This window comes from Oncorhynchus mykiss, chromosome 8 (genome assembly GCF_013265735.2).
Source record: "Oncorhynchus mykiss isolate Arlee chromosome 8, USDA_OmykA_1.1, whole genome shotgun sequence".
Taxonomy (NCBI): domain Eukaryota; kingdom Metazoa; phylum Chordata; class Actinopteri; order Salmoniformes; family Salmonidae; genus Oncorhynchus; species Oncorhynchus mykiss.
The window spans coordinates 85,323,734-85,329,733 of record NC_048572.1 but is presented as its reverse complement, the minus strand read 5'-3'; positions in this window follow the sequence as shown (position 1 = coordinate 85,329,733).

Sequence of the window (6,000 nt, the reverse complement as noted above, 5' to 3'; positions counted from 1 at the left end):
GCTGCGTATTTTATTTCAAACGGCTTGTGATCTGGCTGACATTCTATGATTTTGTTGTCATGGTGATATTTTAATATGCAATTTGTATTTTTCGAATCACTGAAACCGTTCCAATTTAGAGTTGGTTTCCTGTAGTAAGTCTCACAAACTGGAAGGATGTTCCTCAACAAATGTAAATGTAGGTCTAGCTAACAAACACAACAAAATGACAACTGACACCTTTCCCACTAGTGTGTGATATGCTGCTTTCAGACTGAGCAATAATGTTGAAGAAAGTTAGCCTGGGTGCCAGTTTCTCTGTGCCATCATCCCAAAGTCCCTGTCACTCATTGTCATGGAAAACAATGCAATTGGCAGGAGAATAAACAGATTTGCGACACCCGGGCTAGAAGAAAGTGTGAGCTGATAGCAAAATGTCTCTTTTCCCCTCTGTATTGTGACACCAATTGGAAAGCCACTGTTGTCAGGTCACTGTCACAAGGCAAACTCTTTTTGAATGATGAGTATTTATTATAACACTCACTTGGAAATTAATGAACTTTATGATTTTTTTTTTTTTTATTTTTTTGGGGGAAGTTGGTTTTACTTGAAACCAATGCATATATTTTCAATGTTGTGTATCGTCACAAAACGTGCACGTGATCAAAATCAAGTGTGTTGATTATTTGACGAATGTTATTTGTGAAACCTTTTAGAAATTAAATTCCAAAACTTGATGTCATGAATTAAAAGCCCTTTGCAGAATCAATGTTGCAAATGTGTGGTTAAAAGAAAATTGCCATCACACACAAACATGAAAAGAAAAAAAATTATTGTCAACTATTATTTCTAAAAACTGGTGAATAGGTAAATAAAATCACATTATTTGAATCAAGTCCCAAGAGTTTTTTAAAAATGTTTTTATATAAATGCATTGCCAAGAATCTGCATAAAACAATGTGACTCTGGGTCAAGGCACAACGGTAGCCTGCGTCCCTCTGTTGCTAACCTAACGCTTCCTTCCCTGCGCTTTCCTTTGCACTATAAACACGTGACCGCCCGCTTGACTACATATAAACCGGTTTGCGCAAAGGATCCAATTAATTGGCAACATTTCAAACTGTGGATAAGTTTGTACAGTTACACGCTGTAACTGGTTTTCAGTCTGGTCACAAGTGCAGGAAGATCTACTGGCCCTTGCAAGCATAGCCAGATAACAGTTTCAGTTACATTGATGCTACAGAGGTTTTGTAAAGTTTCAGCCAGTAGTTTTGAAAGTAGTCTAGCTAAACCACGATCGTGTAGAATGTCATCCATTTTGTATCATGTGTTACAAATTTGTAAGTGCGTTCACTATGAAAGGGACGAACACGCAACTTGCATGAACAAAATATTTGAAGGGTTAAATGTAAGGATTTGTGTGTCTTTCTTGACCAGGAGAAGACTACAGATGGTGTACTACGCAGGTCAGGAGGGGAAAGGATCATTTGATGGTATGAGTCAAACTGTTGGAGAGGAGACTTAGTACACTAGTTAACGACTTGTTCCTCAAACAGAATGATAGACAATGACAATTATATTTCTAACAAACAAAAAGGAATGAGAATATTTTTTTTTTTATGAGAAGTGAGATTTGAAACCATAAGATGTTATTATGCTTTTAATTCATTGTTGGTGTTCTTATGTGTTCGTATCTATTTCCCTGTAGGAATGTGGTCATCTTGAACAATGCAAGCGATCTGAAAGTGGTTGAACTCCCACAGTATCATCCAAACTTCAAACCGTGTGGAGGCTTTTAATATCACAACTTTGGCAGCGATTATAGCCTCGAGTCTTCTTGGTTATGACACTACATGCTTGGCACACCTGTATTTGGGGAGTTTCTCCCAGTCTTTTCTGCAGAGCCTCAAGTTGGATGGGGAGCGTCGCTGAACCCGATGTTCAAGTCCGGGCTCAAGGACATTCGGGTTCAAGTCTGGGCTCTGGCTGGGCCACTCAAGGACATTGAGAGATTTGTTCCTAAGACACTCCTGCATTGTCTTGGCGGTGTGCCTAATGTCATTGTCCTGTTGGAAGGTGAACCTTCTCCCCAGTCTGAGGTCTTCAGCGCTCTGGAGCAGGTTTTCATCAAGGGTCTTTCTGTACTTTGCTCTGTTCTTCTTTTCCTCGATCCTTACTAGTCTCCTAGTCCCTGCTGCTGAAAAACTGCCACAGCATGATGCTGCCACTACCATGCTTCACCGTAGGGATTGTGTCAGGGTTCTTCCAGACGTGACACTTGGCATTCTGGACAAAGAGTTCCATATTGGTTTCATCAGACCAGAGAATCTTGTTTCTCATGGTCAGAGTCCTTTAGGTGCCTTTTGGCAAACTCCAAGTGGGCTATCGTGCCTTAATGAGGAGGGGCTTCCATCTGGCCACTTTACCATAAAGGCCTGATTGGTGGAGTGCTGCAGAGATGGTTGTCCTTGTGGAAGGTTCTCCCATCTCCACAGAGGAACTCTGGAGAACTGTTAGAGTGACCACCAGGTTCTTGTTCACCTCCCTGACCAACGCCCTTCTCCCCCACTTGCTCAGTTTGGCTGGGCGGCCAACTCTAGGAAGAGTCTTGGTTGTTCTAAACTTCTTCCATTTAAGAATGATGGAGGCCACTGTGTTCTTCGGGACCTTCAATGCTACAGAAATATTTCGGTACCATTCCCCAGTTCTGTGCCTCGACACAATCCTGTCTCGGAGCTCTACGGACAATTCCTTTTGACCTCATGGCTTGGTTTTTGCTCTGACATGCAATGTCAACTGTGGGAATTTACATAACCAGTCAAGAGTTTGGACAGACCTACTCAATGTTTTTTTTCTTTATTTTTCTACATTGTAGAATAGTTGTGAAGACATCAAAACTATGAAATAACACATGGAATCATGTAGTAACCAAAAAAGTGTTAGACGGGTCTATTTGTGTTCAATACAGGAATGAAAACAAACCAGCGCTACTTTTCATGTCTTGCGCAACTCTCAACAGTGTTACCCAGTTCCTAGTTGGCCTACTTCTTCATTGCACAAAGGAATAACCTCAACCAAATTCCAAAGACTGGTGACATCCAGTGGAAGCGGTAGGAACTGAAAACCAGTTCCTGAACAGACAGACCTCAAAAAAAAAAAAAAAGCTGAACGGTTAGTCCTCGGGGTTTTGCCTGCTACATAAATTCTGTTATACTCACAGAGATGATTCGAACAGTTTTAGAAATGTCAGAGTGTTTTCTATCCAAATCTATGAATAATATGCATATCTTATATTCTTGGCATGAGTAGCAGGAAGTTGAAATTGGGCAGGCTATTTATCCAAAAGTGAAAATTCTGCCCCCTAGCCCCAAGAGGGACTCCACCAACGAAACTAGATCATCACATTTTGAAATGTTCAGGAGAGAATTCCAAGACTACGAAGTTAAGTAACTAAACTATTTCTACCATGACCTGTTGTAATTTTTGGTGCTGTCAGAAGCAAAGGAGAATGGGACCGTAAATTATATTTATTTACCGACCTGACTAAAAAGAACAGAGAGAAAATGGCATTTTACCCAGTATGGCCTTATAAATCAGTGTATATCCGTGTTTAAGCTTTACGCAAGGTCAATGACGACCAGCCAACAGCGCTGTAGAGATCACAATGATGTGTTAGACGTTTTTGATTTGTAATGAACCTGAGGGCTGCATGATACACTGAATCGGGTGCTCTCAGGATAGTGGTTGAGGCCTGCATATATATAACATCACTAAAATCTAAAACCGCCAGCTCCTTCCTGGCCACAAAAGAAAAACAAGCCTTATGCTGGTAATAAAAACCTATTCTCAGCTTGAGCTTCCTTATCAAGTTCTCTACATGCACGGTGAAGCTCAGTTTATCATCAACCCACACACTTTAACTTGCTCTATAGTATGTCCAGTAACATGCCTGGCATTTGAAAATACCATGCCTTTTGTTTTACCTGAATTTAGTACCAGCTTTAAATCATACAGATTCTGTTGTATGATGTTAAATGCTCTTTGGGCATTTTCAAAAGTGAAAGATAAACTACAACCACTTGAATAAAGAACAGTATCATCTGCATAAAAATGAACACCCGCTTTTTCAATAAGATCCCAAATGTTGTTGATATACAAAATGAACAACAGTGGGCCCAAAATAGAACCTTGCGGAACACCTGAGCACACCTCTACGGACTCAGATTTACAACCATCCGCCATTACACATTGTGAACGATTTGATAGGTAATTTATAAACCAATCTAGAGCCTGACCAGTAATTCCACAACATTTTAACCTTTGCATGTTTTTCTTTACTTATCCCATGAACAGGGCCCAAAGGCTGCAAAGTGTTTATTGAAGTAAGTCAATAAAATGTTATGTTAAATGTATGTTATGTACTGGTCTATTCAGCACCCACCTGTTAAGTTTCACAATGTCTTGAAATGTTGAAAGGACACCTAGGGTTGAATTCAAATCTGTGTTGTTGATTAATAGCATAGTGTAAAAGTTAACTTCAAATCAGACCATACAAATCAAATCATATTTTTTTGTCACATACACTGAATACAACACCTTACCTTGAAATGCTTACTTACAAGCCCTTAACCAACAATGCAGTTTAAAAAAAAAATAGAGTTAAGAAAATATGAACCTAAAATGAACTAAAGTAAAACATTTAAAAGTAACACAATAAAATAACAATATATATATATACCATTTTCTTTTTTACCTTTATGTAACTAGCAAGTCAGTTAAGAAAAAAATCTTATTTTACAATGACCGGCCAAAACCGGACGATGCTGGGGCAATTGTGCGCCGCCCTATGGGACTCCCAATCACTGCCGGATGAGATGCAGTCTGGATATATACAGGGTGTATACAGGGGGTATCGATACCGAGTCAATGTGCAGTGGTACAGGTTAGTCGAGATAATTTGTACATATAGGTAGCGGTAAAGTGACCGCATAGATAATTAACGGTGTGTAGCAGCAGTGTAAATATAAAGGTGTGTGGTTATAAATGCAAATAATCCAGGTTTGATTAATTGTTCAGCAGTCTTATGGCTTGGATGTAAAAGCTGTTAATTAAGGAGCCTTTTGAACCTAGACCTGGTGCTCGGTACCGCTTCCTGTGAGGTAGCAGAGAGAACAGTCAATGACTTTGGTGACTGGAGTCTTTGACAATTTCTTGGGCCTTCCTCTGACATCGCCTAGTATAGAGGTCCTGGATGGCAGGAAGCTTGACCCCAATGATGTACAATACACACTACCCTCTGTAGTGCCTTGCGGTCGGTGGCCGAGCAGTTGCCATACCAGGCTGTGATGCAACCCGTCAGGATGCTCTCGATGGTGCAGCTGTAGAAGATTTTGAGGATCTGAGGACCCATGCCACATCTCTTCAGTCACCTGATGGGGAATAGGTTTTGTCGTGCCCTCTTCACGACTGTCTTGGTGTGCTTGTACCATGTTAGTTTGTTGGTGTTGAGGACGCCAAGGATCTTGAAGCTCTCATCCTGTTCCACTACAGCCACGTCGATGAGAATGGGGGCGTGCTCGGTCCTCCTTTTCCTGTAGTCAACAATCATCTCCTTTGTCTTGATCACATTGAGGGAGAGGTTGTTGTCCTTGCACCACACGGTCAGGACTCTGACCTCCTCTCTATAGGCTGTCTCGTCGTTGTCGGAGATCAGGCCTACCATTGTTGTGTCATCAGCAAACTTAATGATGGTGTTGGAGTCGTGCCTGGCCGTGCAGTCATGAGTGAACAGGGAGTACAGGAGGGGACTGAGCAAGCACTCCTGAGGGGCCCCCCGTGTTGAGGATCAGCGTGGCGGATGTGTTGCTCCCTACCCTTACTGCCTGGGAGCGGCCCGTCAGGAAGTCCAGGATCCAGTTGCAGAGGGAGCTGTTTCGTCCCAGGGTCCTTAGCTTAGTGATGAGCTTTGAGAGCACTATAGTGTTGAACGCTGAGCTCAGTGGTGATAGGTTAATAACTTAA